Genomic DNA, 15,878 nt, shown 5'->3' on the forward strand with positions numbered 1-15,878 from the left:
GTAAACTGTGAAGTAGATGAATATACCATGTGGACTGTGTGAAGGCTGCATGTTGCATAAGATTGCTGTGACCCATTGGGAAAGTGCCATTTTGGTGTTTAATAACCATTGCAGAAATGGTTCAGGGATGTGCTGGGATTCTGAAGATCTTGGATTCAGGTGTGTTGCTGACCTATATGTGAGAGCAGGTCATTCTGGCTCCACTGAAGATGAAATGTGCTTTTGCAGGGTTCTTATTTCTAAGGGCCTTACTTCCTATGGAGACACGGTGTTGTTAAAATAGACTTCAGATTTATCGTGTACGTGTACAAAATAACAGCAGCATTGAGGTGGTGAGCATCACTGCTATTTTAATCCATTTTGCTTACCCACATCACATGCTGGCAGGCTGCCTTGGAGTGGAAACTCCACTTTTTTCCTTCTTTAAGCCAGCGAAGCCCTGACTCAAAGGGCTTCACTCTCCTCTCTGCTTGCCTTTGAAGAGATGGATTAGCTGAAGTGTGAATGTCGTCTTTGTGGTTTATGAGGATGTTTCAGTGGATGATGAGTGGGGTGTCAAGGGAGATCTCTGGGTGGCCTGAGAAGATTTAATGGATGCTGGAAGGTTTGGGGGAGTTGTCTTAGCTCTCTTCAGTTTAATAAAATGCTTAATGTATCTGCAACTTAATATCAGCAGCTGAAAATTAAAATAGAGATTTCCTATCAACTTTATAGAATGTTTTCTTCCACAGCTTCATAGAAAACAACAAAATGCATATCAGCAAAGCCATTTTGGTCTGTAGTTTTTAATCTAGTTTGTGTCTTTGTTGTCTGCCTTCTGGTATTCTGCTCTTTTAGTGTTATTTCTATGGGAAGATTTTTGCTCTCTTCTTAAGAAAAGAAATCTAAAAATGTGTTTTGCCTTTGATTTCTTTGACATCATTGAACAAATTGCTTAACTTGTTTTGTCTCAGTTTTCTTTGCTACAAAACGAGGCATATGAGATTTCATTGCAGAGGTATAGGAAGGCTAAACTAATATTTGCTAAGCATTTTGAGCCTTGCAGTTGAAGATGCCCTCACTTGGCTTTGAGTTATAGTATTTCTTCCTGAGATGCGCTATTAGTGGTGCTTGTGGCATGAATAAACATAGTGAAATGTGCCAGAGGGCAGCCAGTTCAATCCGGAGTAATAAATAACGGATCCAATGAAAGCATCAAAGTTGTCTGCTTCACAGAAACCTGTAGGCTATTCCACTCTAACATGATAATTTTTGTTCTGCTTCAAAAATCCCTGAAAATATCCCAAAAGCAGCTTGCACTACAATGTTGCTGCAGCTCCTTGCTCTTTGTCTCCTCCGTGCAGCCTGAAATTGAGGGCCTCTAGCAAGGATCTAATATCAAAAGGGTAATGCCACTACAGGGAGGGGAAAAATAATTACTAAATTTCCTGAATAGTAAACAGTTTGGGCTTGGTACTTTTTTTCCTTTCTCTTTCCCTTTTTTTTTTTTTTTTTTTTTTTTTTTTTTTAGGAGCAGTTTTGGCCCTCGCTGTGGTCGCTGTGCTGGTGGATGTCTCTAGGGCGGTAAGCCTCTCTGCCTGCTGCTGCTGCAAGTCTCTTCCCCACCACTACCCCACCCACCCCGTCCCGAAAATAGCCACCAATGGAGAAAACAGGTTGGGCTGGGGACGTGCCACGGGAGCTCCGCCGTGGTGGGGCGGGCGGCCGTAGGGAGGGAGCTGCCCCTGCGCTGGGGAGATCCGCGCCCCGAGGCCGGGGGGCGCAGCGCGGCGCAGGGCGCCAGGGGGCAGCCGCGGCCGCGGAGGGGGCTCGGGGGCGGCGGGGGGGAGGGGGAAATCTTGACCTCCCCTCCCCTCCTCGCCCTCCTGTGGCTTTGCATGCGGGGCGAGGTGGGGCTCCGAGAGGCACGGAAGCTCTGCCAGGCTCACGCAAGCCCCCCGCTGGGCACTGAGGCTGGGCTGCGCCCCCCACTCCCCCGGGCTCCTCCGTGGCCCTGGGGTGTTCGTCCAGCCCCCGCCCTCCCAGACGCCCAAAGCCACCAGGAGGAGCCCCGGCACTAGAGTCGCGCATCGCCTTGTCCGCTCCCTCCCTCCCCCTCCTAGGACGATGCGCCGGACAGGCGCGGTCACATCTGCTCGTCGAAGGTCATTTGCTAACCTAAGCACCAAAATACGAGCCGAGCCGAAGGCTGGCCTGAGCCGACACCTCCCTAACGCGCAGAGAGAAGGAGAATTGTGCTGCGCTGCTCGGGAGGACCTTTCATTATTTCACGTTCGAGAGAGGGCATTAAATAGGATCAGCAGGGCAAAATACACCTGATCCTGCTCGTTTCTGCCACAGTACCATGCGTGTATCGGCAGATAAAGAAGCACGTCTTCTTTTGTTGCAGGACGGGCTCTGCTCTCATCCGCGACCTTTTCCTCCTGGCTTTTCTCCTTCCCCGCCGACTAGCTAAAATCTGTGCTAAAAAGACAGCTAGAAGCTGTGCCTTCCAAACAAAAGCAAAGACGCAGGTTTTGGAAAGCCACTTCTGCTCCCGGCCGCGTATCCCAGCCTTGGGGCGATGTTTTTAGCGATCCTCAACCTGGCGGGGCCCGGTGCCGCAGGTCTGCGAGCCCCGTCGGGGCGGTGGAGAGGGGCAGCAGCCGGGCGGAGAGGGGCTGCCCGGAGCCCCCTGAGCCCTGCAGCCCCCCTGGGACCACAGGTTGGCGGGTGGGCAGCGGCTGCACGCTGTGCTCTTGCAAGTGCGCTTGCTTTTCAAGCATCCCAGCGGGGAAAAACGCAGCAACTTGCCGACGAGCAAAACCAGTTTAGGGGAGGAAAAGGAAACAGAAAACGGTTAGGCAGGTGTTCTGTTCCGAGCAATGAATCCTTGAGCGCCCGACACCTTTCCGTGCGCGGTACAGCTCTAGCAGTCGCAGCCACCTCCGTGGCCCTCTGCTGCTTTTCCCTCGGCAGAGCCCGGGGAAACCCCACGGTTTCCAGCGGCGGCCGCAGGAGCCGGAGTCGGCGGCGGTGCCGAGTGCGCTGCTCATCGCCCCCGCGGCTCGCCCCGGCTGGGCGCCGCCCGCCCCCGACTGCTCACCCCGGCTCGCCCCGGTCTCCGCCGCCGCTCCTCCCGGCGTGCCGGGGGTCGGCCCCGCCGAGCCGCTTTTCTGCCTGCTTTCAAGCCACTGCCACGCCAAAACCGGCGTTTCCCAAGCGTTGCCGTGCCCGAAAGAACTTTTCCGAGCAAGCGTTTGCCTCGCAAACACGGATATAATCTTTCTGGGTTTTCTTTGTAATGACTTCCATTGAATCAATGCTGCAAAGCTCTTTATCTTATAGTGCAATACGAAATGTGGCGTTGTACACATATGGTTTAGGTTTTTTTTCCCTCTAATTCTTGCGAGCCGGGCAGTTTTGAGTTGGGAAAGGCATATTTATAAGAATTTGACTCCTTCCACATTCTAAGGTTTGCAGTGGTGTAGAGTGGTTTGGGAGATCTGTCTGGGCAGAGAGATTAAACGAAGTGTCGGGCAAAAGCACTGTTAAGAGAACTCTGAGGAAGCGCTTCCATCCTTAAGACGGAGTTAAAAATTCTTTGGAAAACCGCGGTTGCTCTCGCGGAAAACAGGCGAAGCACCAAGCGATTGATTGCCATAGCAAACAGATAGAGAATTAGAGTTAAGATCCCGTGTGACACAAACAAACAAACAAAACAAAACAAAACAAACAAACAAACAAAGTAAAAATAGATGAATACCAATGAAAGGAAAATAAAGAGTGTGAGAAGGGACACGTAAAGCTGCTGGTAAGAGAGGGTGAGTGCCATGCCGGGGGGGAGCTCCGGGGCGCGCAGCAGGCGGGGGCTGCTTAACAGGGGGCGGGCAGGGGGCAGGCAGGGGGCAGGCAGCGCCGCAGGGCGGGGGGCAAGGTGCCAGGCAGCCCCCCCCGCCGCCTCCGCCCTCAGGTGCCGGCGCCCGCGGGCGGCTCCCCGCCCGGGGAGCGGGGTCCGGGTGCAGCCGGCCCCAGGCAGTACCGCCGGGACCCCGCTCGGCTCCCCCCGCGCTGTTGTCGCAGGAGACCGGAGCCCTCAGCGGGGGCTCGCCCGCCTCTCGGCCCCGCGTGTCGCTGCGTGTGTGTGTGCGTGGGAGCGTCCTCCGTGTGCGTGTGTGCCGTGGGCTGCTCTGTCCGTGCGTGGTTGCTGCTTGAAGGCATCCCGACAGCACTGTCCCCGGTGTCCCCACGAGCCGCTGGCCAGGCAGAGGGGTGAGTATGAGTGATGTGGCCCCGGGCTGTCACCCCTCTTTGCGCTGTGTCTGAGCCGCCAGCCTCTCAGCATCAGTTAACTCTGCGTCCTCCTTCTTGCTCTGAACTCTCCAGGAAAGTGTTGGTGTGGTTTTACTCTGTGCGAGACAGTGGTTGCAAACGCGGTATATGTTTCCATCCAAATAAATAAATCCGAATAAGCTCTCTGAATTGTGCCAGCCCTTTCCAGGCTGAGCTCAAGCTCATTTTCTCACTTGCAAAGTCTGTCTGTCCCCCTGCCTGCCTGTCTATCCGCTTGTCTGTCTGTCTACCTTTGGGGCTGAACTTCTTGGGAGAGGCAGCCTAGATTAAACCAGTGAGCGTTCATGTATACGTCCATTCTTTTACCAGTTTGTTTTGGTGTCCCCCTCCCTCCCTCCACCCCCAATTCGTTGTTATTTGAGTTATGAAACGTAGAGAGACCCGTCTTATTCTTGAACAGCTAAGGCCCCCAAACCAAAACCCAATCACAGCAGCCAAAAAGTCAGAGGGCCTCCATAAAGGAAATATATTTGTATTTATATTTGTATACATGGGTATCGACCTGATAAAAGTTCCCGAGCCGTGTCAATGTGTAAACGAGAAATGTCAGCTCCTGGGTGGTGTGAAAGGATGTAACATTCGTCTCCCTGTACGACGGGATGTAACATGCGTCTCCCAGTAGACGCATTTGGAATAGGCTACCAGTTTGATGTTGCTTTTTCTCCGGGAATAAACACGATCTGATTTCTGAAATAGTTACTTTTTTCCACCGGCATTTCCCCCGTTTCCGTGATGTAGCCGCCGCTGCGAGCGGGACACGAGCGATTTCGCAACCGTGTATAGGACGCCGAGTTAATGCAACCACCCCAGTTCTGTTTCTAGACAGACATGTTTTGGGAAATGGCAATACCCTAAAGAGAAGCCGCTCCACGAAGGGAAGAGCCGCTCGGCGTTGAGCCGTGAAACTGCGGCCGGGCTCAGCTCTGCTGCCGCGGAAATTCCTATCCTAAAAAGCTCGGGAGCTTTTACTCGTGATCGAGCTGAAGGTTCGTGCTCCATCGCAGCGAGTGCGGGAAGGCTGGGGGAGCAAGGCTGCCACTCCCGTGGGAGGGGGAAGCGTGTGCCGAGTTGTTTTCCAGTCCGGGGTTAAAACGAAAAGAAGGCCTTTTGAAGCATGGCTTATTAGGACGCGCTGTGCGAACCTGGAAACCGAGCGGTGAAACCTAAAGAGGGGACAGGGAGCCGTGAAATCTTTGCAGCAGCAAGCAGGATTAATCCCGTAACAGCGCGGCTGGACCGCGTCCTCCCGGGACGTGCGCTTAAAAAAAAAAAAAAAAAAAAAAAAAAAAAAACCGCGGAAACCAGAGGAGCTAAAGCCGTAAAATAAAAGCGGGTGGTGCCAAAGCGGCATCGTGCAGGCCGACCTGCATGGCCGGAGCCAAGGGCGGTGGAGAGCCGCGGCCACGGGAGGACAAGGAGGGGTGACCCGCCGTGTCCCCACGGTCCCCCGAGCAGCAGCGCAGCCTCCAGGCCTCTGCAGTCGCCGCCGTGGTTTGGCCCTTCTCGGCCTCGGCGTTTCCAGCCCCCGGCCTCGGCACCCGGCGGTTTAAGGGACTGGATGGAAGGATTAGCGGGGTAGGAAAGTGTCGTGGATCTTCTCATTGGAAATGGGCTAATGGAATGGCACTGGAGGCCACCGAGCCCCTGAAGAGGCCACCGCGGCTGGCAGGAGGAGAGCGTGGTTGGCTCATCCTCTCTTTTCTCCCGTGTTCAGACCACTTATCCCGAGGGTCCCGGGGCAAACAAATTCCTCGTAATAAAGGGAACAAAAGTCCCTGCACTGCACCCTGTCTCCGTCCTCCGCATCCCCTGTCGGGCCGACGACGTCTGCTGGTGAAATCCTCCCTTGTGCTCCTTTCCTACAAGTTATTGGGTTACACTCGGCTGTTGTGTTATATGGGGCATGTGCAGGGTTTTTAGAAGCCTCTATAAAAGAATAAAGACTCAGTTGCAGCCCGAGCCTGAAGCTCGTTTCCCTACACGTTATAACACAGTCTGCAGACGCCGTTTGGTAGCAAAGGGATTGGGGCGAGCAGAAAGACGAGTCTTGTATTATTTCTATTTGATCGAAAGAAGAAAGCCGTGTAAGGTGTTTCCTGTCTACTTGAGATTTTGTATGGCCCTTTAGGCAGGTTATTTCTTTGGAAAACAGCCACGGAGCCCATTGTCTTTATCTGATGCTTGAAAGATTGGGGAGGAGAGGAAGGAGAAAAATCATTGTTAAAAACACTTTGAAGTAGTGCAACTGTTGCTGCTCCAATTTTTTTCTCCAGTCTCCAGATGCACCAGAAATCTCTACTTTGATCTCACAAAGCAGCAATTTATATTTTTTAATTTTTTAAAAAATGGTTGGGTAGCTCGGCGCGTAATGGCAAACATGCAGGGAATGAGGTCATTGGGCAGCGCTGGGGAGGGGGCGGGGAGGCAGATAGTAAATGCCGAGAGCGCAGGAATGAGGAGGCAGGGAAGGAAGGGGGCTTGCTCTCCAAACGAGCCTGGCTGCGGGAACATCTGCTCAGGGCTAAGTTTTACATTCACGCTTGTTCACAGGGGAAAAGTCTCTGCCAGTGCATATGGGTCTGGCTGGAGCGTGCGAGGGATGTTCCCTTCGCGATGCCTCGGCGAGGGGCGCGCACGTCGGGCTGCCAGGAGCCCGGCACTGGCAACTCTTGGCAGCGTGGCCGGGGGACAGCACGGAAACGGGGATGACACGGCGAGGCCCAGCACCCGCGGCGGCAGAGGGGACCAGCCCCTCTCCTTCAGAGCACCTGGGGGTGCCCCTTGCTGTCGCTGGTGCGTGCCCGTCTCTGTGAGCGCTTCCCAGCAGCGGTCGCTCCAGACAAAACCGCGAGCATCACATCTCTGGCAACCTCATCGTCCCTCCGGCCAAGGGCAGTGCTAAGCGTTCCCGGACGGGAGCAGGAGACTCTCAACTGCCTCCTCGGGAGGGCCTGGGGGCTCCTCGGGCCTCCCCCTCCCTGCCCCAGGGGCTTGGCTCCGGGCAGGGACCGACCCGTGCGGAGCTTGGCAGCGGGCGTTCATTTGGCTAAGGGAAATCAAATGCAAAGAAGAAGGGGGGGACGGACCCCAGAGACGCTGGCCCAGCCACTCTGCCATCTCAAAAACAGCGCCGCCTGCCCGGGCCGACTCTCCGACAGTGCAGTGCCAGCGCTGCTTGTCTTGAACCCTGCCAGTACGTGGGTGACTTGCCCCCTTGCCAATCTCTGCCCGTGGCTTGCCTTTCCATCCCGAAGGTATCGGCTTGAGTCAGCCCCGCTTTCCCTACAGCCCCCTCATGGTGTCCCTGCGGGGCTGTTTCCCGAGGCTACTCCCCGCTTGCCCGCTCGGGATGCGCGGAGTATGCTCCCTCCTGGACCCCAGCAGCCCCCGCCAGCCGCCTGGACCGATGGGAGCCGCTGGCACCACGAAAACCTCTCTGCCATCCTGCGGCCGTGCGCTGTCCCGTGACACGGAGAGCCAGGGGCACGGGTGTCCCCCCCTGCAGCCTCGGTGGGGAGCTGCGAGCGAAGAAATCCTTGGTCTACAGGGGGAGAAGGCATCCCGGTACCGCTAGAGGTGGCCCTCCTCTGGGAAATGGGAGGTGCGACGGCGCTGACCAGCGGGTGAAGTGGCGAGGGAGGCTGGGGGGATCTGTCGGGACTATACAAAACCATGCATTTTTTAAAGGGAGAAGTGGGACGGGGAGTGGGGGGGGGGGTAAAGTAGGGGGTGGGGGTGCAGCGACAGAAACGAGATGCTGACACTGAGGAGTCGTAGGGAGACATCAACAATTGGTGCCTATAGACCACATCAAAGGACTGCAGAGCAACAATAAAATGCCTTGAAATACTTCTTAATGCAATGTTTGCATTGGGCAAGTCCACAAATGACGCCGGTTTTGCCATCACAGGGGGAAAGAAAGCAGCAGATGAGGAGGTTTAGCCAACATTCCTCTGAAACCCGGCTTTAGAGAGAAAAGAGAAGGGAGAGGGAGAGGGAGAGACTTTTATAATCCTGAAAGGCAAGAAGAGAAACCACATCAACGGACAGTGAGCAAATGCAGCAGGGCAGCATTATCAAGACACAGGGGGATCTTAGCAAATAGTCTGATCTGCAACAACACATCTGTAAAGAAGAAAACTTCAATTCCTTGTTGTTACAGGGGCATCTTTGACTCGGGCTGTCGCTCAACACCACTGTTTTAAAGACGAGGCCACGCTTGTCCCCCCTTGCGCATTTCCCCCGGGGGGAGCTGCGGGCACCTGGGACCTGGGGCTTGTCCCAGCCCCTGGAGAGCTTTTCCCTGGCGGGGCGGCCCAGGGTGCAGGGGAAGACCGGGGGGCAAATGTGTGTGCTGGCGAGGGAAAGCCTCCCGGTTCCGGTCAGCCCCTGCCAAAGAAGCAGCCACACTCAGACGAGCGTTTAATTGCTATTGTTTGTTGTTGTTGTTGTTGTTGTTGTTTTCCGAAGGCAGGGCTCCTATTCCCTGAGCGCGGCTGCAGTGTGGCACAGGCTGGCTTTGGCTGGTTGCTGGGCGGCAGCTCCAGCCGCGCCGATCCCGGCTCACTGAAGCCCGAAGTCGGCGGCAGCACCTCTTGACCGCCTGCCATCCACGCACAAAGGATGCGGGAGGCTGAACGTCCTCCTGCAAGGACAGCGGGGCCGGGCTCCGCAGCCAGGTCTCCCTCGCTGGGCTGCTCGCCCCCTCGGGGAGGCCACGCCGCTCGGAGCAGTCGGCCCCCCCTCTAAAATCGCTGTGCCCCTTCTGTCCCACCCAAATCTCCCACCCAGCCCTCAGCCAGCGCTTGAGTTCCCCAGCCAGTCCCACCGCTGCTGAAGCAAACCTCTCACGGATCCCCCCGACGGCTGCGCCCACCTGAGGCAGCCTCGGGAAGCGCTCCAGGGCTGCCCCCCCGCTGCTGCCCGGGGGGGCTCCGCTCTCCCCGCCTCGGGGGTGTCAGCTTTTGGCCCCGGTGGTCAGCAGCTGGCTGCTGCCTCCCGCCCGCAAAACCTTGCTTTCCGAGCACCCGAAAGGCTGCACCGCGGGCGGTGGGGGAGGGGGGGGAGTCGCTCTGCAGGCTGGGGTCCGTGTCGCCCGTCTCACCCCTCCTGCCCCTCCTCCGGTGCTGCCACACGTCCCTGGTGACTCCGTGCCCCGGCGGCGGGGACGTGCCGGGAGCGTGCACGGGGGCAGGGAGAGGCCTTGCAGAGGGGAGAGTCCTCCGGGGCCGGCCGCACACGCTCCGGGGTCTCGGGGTCGCAGTTTTGCGGTGATGCCTTCTCCTCCGGGAGACGGAGGAGAAGATAAATCCGCCTGTAATATCAATACGGTGATAGAAAGTGACCCGGGGGAAAAGCAGCCAGCACCGAGCGGGATTCCCCGTTTGCTGAGAGCCCCGGGAGCGGCCGTGCTGCTGCGGGGAGGAAAGGTTCGCTCTCCTTTCGTTTCAAAGGTTCCGATCTTCGAACCGGGGGAGCAAATATATAAATAATAATGAAAAAAAATGCCCTGCCAGGCGGGCAAGCCACACTGCAAACGGTAGAAGCAGACCGCCCCAGGATAACCCAGGGTTTTGTCCCGGATAGCCCAGTCCCCGGCAGCTTTTTGGTTACTGGAAACTAATAAAAACGGCAATCTCAGCTCGGGTAATAATAATAAACCTGGGTAAATTCCGGGCGCGAAGCGAGGCTTGCGGTGCAGGAGGGGAGCCCGGGCTGGGGCCCGGCGCGGCGATGATGGGCACGGCGGACTTTCCCTTCCATCCTGCCCCGTCTCGGCTGGCCCCGACGGACCATGGCCGGCCCGTGTGGATCGGAGCCGGGTTTCTGGCGTGCCTGAGCTACACGGCGGCAGCATTTCACGGGGAGGGAAAGAAATGGGGTCTGAATATCTGGGGTTGTGCCGCATACGTTGCCCGAAGCAAAGGCCGGGGACCACTCTCCTGCTTTTGCGGCCGTGCCTGGCGCTGATAGCACGGCGCGGAAAATGCCTATTTTCGACAGCAGAGTGATCACATCCTTCAGCCCCCCGCTCTTTTGAATAGCCCCATTAAAGTCTGCTGAGTTTTAGGATCGGCGCTAAACGGGATTGTTTACAGTATAACACACCATGTATGAGGTAGGGGAGCGCACAGACCTCTCTTGGTTCAAAGAGCTGTGCCTTGAAGAAAAAAAATAATCCCCTTATATTTATTTTTTTGACTGAACACATTGAAATGCTCTGCGCAGCTCGGCTTTCTTCCCTGGAAAAGCGGACTTCGGATCCCGTCTCGGTAACAAGGGGCCGGTTGTCCGCCTACAGTGTGCCCCATACGAGAGACATTGTGTGCGAGACCCGCAGCGTTTTCTGGGGTCGCCGTCTGTTCGGCGTGTGCTAGGTGTGGGGACGGGGGGGGAGAAGGCGGCTGCCAGGTGAGGGGAAAGCTCGCTTAGTCTGTCCCCTGGCAGCTGGGGCGGCTGCGAGGTGCTGTGGACCCCACGCGTGGGAGAAGCACCGCATCTGACTACCTACCACAGCGAGTCCCCGTGTCTGTGGACTTGGGAGACGAGGTGTGCATGGCGCTGGGGAAAAAAAATAAATAAATAAAAATAAAAGGCAAAACGACAACAAAAAATCCACCCAGAATTGTAATAGCGGCAATAACCTGTATCTCTTCAGCGCACCGCCGTGCAAAATGCTGTTTGCTGTCGGCGTGGGTTTTCCCCTTTTTCTTTCCCTCTGCCACGGCGGTAAAGCAGAGCTCGGCCGGGAGCAGCTACCTCGGGACAGAAACCTCCCCGCCAGCTGCGCTTGGGCAGCCCCGGCCCCATTCCCCGGACGGGACCGTGCTCAGCGCCGTAGCCGTGCTAAGCCCCTCGGCCCCTGGGAGATGGCCTCCCGGCCTCCTGGCCCGCAGCCTTCCCGGGGGCCGCCCCAGCGGAAAATCTCCCGTGGCCTGGGGTCGGCTCGCGTGTCCTGGCTCTGATGGTAAATCTGGCTAAAGCTCCTAGGTCAGGATCTTGTCCAGATTCAGCCCCGCTGCCGGCTTTTCCTTTGCTCTTTCCGAGGTCCCCTCACCCTGTAGGCTTTCTCCTCCAAATCCCCGCCAGGGCGGTTTATTTCTTGGGGGGAAAAATATAAAAAGGAAAAAAAAAAAAGAAAAAGAAAAAGAAAAACGACCAAACAAACACCGAGGACCGTTCTGAGATCTCTTTTAGTCCCTTCCCGCCCTGAGTACACCTGCAAATGGGGGGCAGGGGCAGGGAATGGGAGGCCACCAGGAAACCTCAGAGACCCACTGCGGATGGGGTCGGGGGGCCAGGGGGGAGAGCAGAGAGGCCGCGGAGCTCAGCCTCCCCTTCCCCTCTGCGCCGGGCCTTCCTCACCCCGCCGTGCCAGCCCTCCTCGGGGGGAGAGATAAAAGTGTCAGGAAGGTAACGAGGTGGGTGGCGAGCTCGGAGGGGCCGTGAGCTTCGCCGCAGCCTTCCCGGGGAGAGGAGACCCCCGCCCTTCCCCCCCCACCCCCACCCCCCCGAGCTTGCTGTCCCCGGCCCTGCCCTTGGCCTCCCGCCACCCGAGAGCAGTGGCCACGGGAATTCACCTGCCAAGGGAGACCTCAGCACGGGGCAGGTAGAAAATGTGCAGAGGAAAGAGTAGGAGGGTGGTGGGATTTAAACATAAGGGGCAGCGGGAGCAGCAGCAGCCACCCCCGGGGCGCCTGTGGGGTGGGAGCGGGGTGTCCCAGGAGGGTGCGCCCCGAGGCTGTGCCGGGGACTGCAGAGCTCCGGGAGCGAGGAGCAGGGGAAGCGAATAGGGTTTTTTTGTTCGAGCAGCAATAGTTGAAAGCCGCGGACACTCCGCGACCCTGAAAATCTCACGAAGAGGGCTTGTAGACAGAAAAAAAATAATGAAGAAATAAAAAATATCGGCAGCCTCACTTATCGATCTGGGTTGTTCTGAAGTGTAAGGTGGTAAATACAAAAATGTACGGCTTTTAACCCTGCCTTCGCTGTTCCAAGTTAGTAGCTAGTAAGTCAGAGGGTTCCCTACCCGGGACCTTCGCCTTTGTGAGGGGAACCTGCTTTGTTTGAATTATTCATCGTAATTGCCTATTTCCAAACAGCTCCACGGGGAGGCTCCGAAATGCAGTCAGGTCTGATCAGTGCCCGCGAAGAAGCGACGCCTGGAACCGGAGGAACTCCGGGGACACTTTGAGCTCCCCATTCCCGTCCCCTCCCGGAGCACGGTGGACGGGTTGGGGTGCGGGGGCAGTCCTGGGGACACGGGGCATTTTGCTGCCTTACGCCCAGGGAAGCTGGCGATGGATGCGCTTCTGCTCTCCTTCTGCCGCCCGGAAAGCAGGAGAGCCAGAAATAATGTTAACGCGCCTTGGGCTGTGGTGCCCAAACGAGCGAGGGAGAAGTCCTGGTAAAATGGAGGGAAAGTAGTGGCTGTTTTTTACAACCCAAGTGTATAATCGGATTTTTTTTTTCTCTCCTGATAGAAAGCAGATAAATTTATGAAGGGAGAGCTAAGAGAATAATTACAGGGTGAAGGTAGTTAAATTTTATTTCGAGTCCCAAAGGCAAAACCTGACATTTTATTGCAAACATCTGGAAGGCTTAAGAGACTGGCATGGTGTTTGTTTAAACACTAATAGAGATTTTTATTCTGTAAAACACAAACAAAGCCCATTTAAAAACACTCGAGACTGTAAATATTTTGCGGTGGTTCAATTCTCCAAGCCTCAGAAAACCGGGGGAACGGGAGGGGAGGGGAACGAATCGACGGCGTAATGGGGGTATAATTATGAATTAGTTAATAATACGCAACAATACCGTTTGTGCAGACCATAAAAATAAATTGCAGGCGGATTTTTTTTTTTTTTTTTTTTTTCGCAGTCGCAGTAAATGACCCCGCGCAGCCCGGGAACATCACCTCGCTCGCGTTTCCAGGCGGCCACTCTGTTCGTCTTACACTCGCCTCTTACGAGAGAGCCAGCCCCGAAATCCTCCGGTCCGTTTTAAAAGGACGATCGGCGTTGCGTTAAAGTCCAGTAAATCACCCGCTCGCGTTATCAGACAGCCTTCAGCCCGCACCCGCTGACTAGTTTTAACATTGTTTTCAATTACTAACTTAAAAAAATAAAATAAAAATCCCCTAGATCTGGCTAAAGGACCTTCGATAACGTTTCCCTTGTTATGCGGCAGGGTTTGAAACTGGCTCCGCTCAGGCTCTGCGAGCAGAACATCTGGACAGCACTCCCACCCCGCAGCCGGCTCCCCTTATTTCTCTCTTTTGCAAATATTTCCATACATAAACAAATATTTTCAGGCTCGCTCGGCGACAACCGGGAAGCAGGAGTGAATGATTTCTTTATAAACCCCAGGGCCTGGCCCTGCGACCCTTGCTCCCGCCACTTTATTCCAGGGAGTAGTTTCCTGGATTTAATGGGAGCTACCCCTGCGACTGCAGGTCTGGAATAAAGGCCAGGCAAAGGGGGTGCTTTCTTCTCCAGGGGTCAGAACGGGATCTGAGCGTCGTGGCTGAGCCCGGGCCGGCTCCAGGTCGACCCCTCATTTCCAGCGGGGAGTCACTGGTAGAAATCTGTGAGGGGGCAGCCCCGTCCCTTCCCCGGGCGCATCTCGCCGCTGCCCTTCGCCCCGCCGGCACCGGCAGCGGGAGGGCGAGCCCTCGGGCTGCGGCGGGGAGGGAGAGGCTCGCCTCCGGCCGCCGCTGCCGGGACTGTGGGGAGCTGCCCTCCAGCCCCAGAAAAAGGGGTCTGCTCCCTGGGGCCTGCCGGTCAGGGGGCGTGTTGGCACGGGAGCTCGGTCGTATTTCTGCTGCGAAGCCTCCGTCCCTCCGTCCCGGCCGGGCGGACAGACGGACGGACGGCAGCGCCCGGCGGTAAGAGATTGAAAAGGGCTCGGGGCTGCTTTAAACCGTCGACCCGTAAAACCACACTTAAACCCGGGAAAATTGTGTTTCTGAGCTCTTACATCAGCCCCCGAATTTCGTTTAAATCGCCCTGCCTTTCCAACACCATTTCCTCTCGCTAAAACGCTATAAATATGTTTTCTTGGGCTCTCTTTCTAAATTCTCCCTCCAGCCTCTATAAAAGCCTCCCTCGCCGTCCGTCTCCCAGGCGGGTGCTTCCGAGGCTTTCGGAAATAGAGAAACGGGTTTTTGTTTGGGAGACACTCCTTCGCCGTGGGACACGCAGCCGAGGGACCGAGGAGAAAGCCATGCTCCCTTCCCCGTCTCCCCGCTCCTCGGCCGGTCCCGGAGCCCGCTTTAAAACGCGGGATCCTTACAAAAGCCTTCCTCTTTCGTTCCCCTCTCCCCCGCCCCGGCACGGCTTTCCAGGCTCCCCTCGGCCCTGCTGGGGGGCACTCCCGTGCCGGGGGGCCGCCGTACCCGACGCCGAGCCCTCTGCGAGCGACCTGTCAAAGGCGATGCTCCAGAGGGGAGGGGAAAGGAGTGGCGGGGGTGGGGGGGGACGGGGGGTGTAGGGCGGGTGATGAGGACACACAAAACCTGCTCCTCGGCCTAGATAACGACGCTCATCTTTCCCGGGATTTCCCGAAGAAATCGCTCTTTTCTCGCTCCAAAATCCCTCGCCCCGGTAGGCTGGGGCCGTGCCTGCGCCACCCCGCGCTTCAGGCCGGGGGCAGACGCCCGGGGGGCTCTGCAGCACCCCGCAGACACAGTGAGGAGGCTGGGGTAAACGAACTGCCCCCCCCCAACCCTTGCCCTTCCCTCGTGTCCCTCCTCTCTGCCCCGACACAGCTCCGCGCTTTCGGGGAACATTTGGGAGCCACCGACCCTAAATAATCTCTTCCTCTGTCTGCCGTGCGCTCTCTCCCTCTTTTCTAGAGTTTATCGATCCGTACTAATTCCGCCCCTTACTATATCATTATTTATTGTTTATTTTGAGCCTCTCTCTACTCGATTCTCGGGATCGATTTAACTCCCGGCGGCTTTCCCCGCTACATTTTCCCTGGACGGTGTTTCGCTTGGCTTCACGTATTTTCGGCGGTCCGATCACGGTGCTTCCTTCCCCTTTCCAAATACAGCCCCGGTTTTCCTTTTCACTGCGATCCCCCAGCGCCCCGCACGACCCAGGGGTGTGTGAGCAGCCCGAAGGGTTTGGGGGCAGAGCGAAGAGAGGGAGCCGAAATGAAATGTTGGATACCATCCAGGCAGCTGCCCGGGATCGGTACCTAGAGGATTTGTTCTCGCTGGAGCTAAGTGGCAAAAAGAAAAGGAAAAATAAATAAATAAATAAATAAATAAATAATAAAAAAGACCGCGACCCCTCCTTCCAAAGGCTCCCCGTGCCGGTGGTGCTCGGTCTTGGTGTCTGCCCCCCGGCAGCTCGGCCACGCACAGCGCTGAAGTTTCGCTTCAACACACGCAGAAATCCCCGCTGCTGGGCCAAACACCGGCAAGCTCTCGGAAAACACGGCACGAATGACGCTTTAAAAACACCCCCAGGTTTTCAAGCCCCTTTCGAGTACTTTTTGTTTGTTTGTTTGTTTGTTTGTTTATTTTTATATATAATGTG

The sequence above is a fragment of the Oxyura jamaicensis genome, chromosome 1, assembly GCF_011077185.1.
Source record: "Oxyura jamaicensis isolate SHBP4307 breed ruddy duck chromosome 1, BPBGC_Ojam_1.0, whole genome shotgun sequence".
Lineage (NCBI taxonomy): Eukaryota > Metazoa > Chordata > Aves > Anseriformes > Anatidae > Oxyura > Oxyura jamaicensis.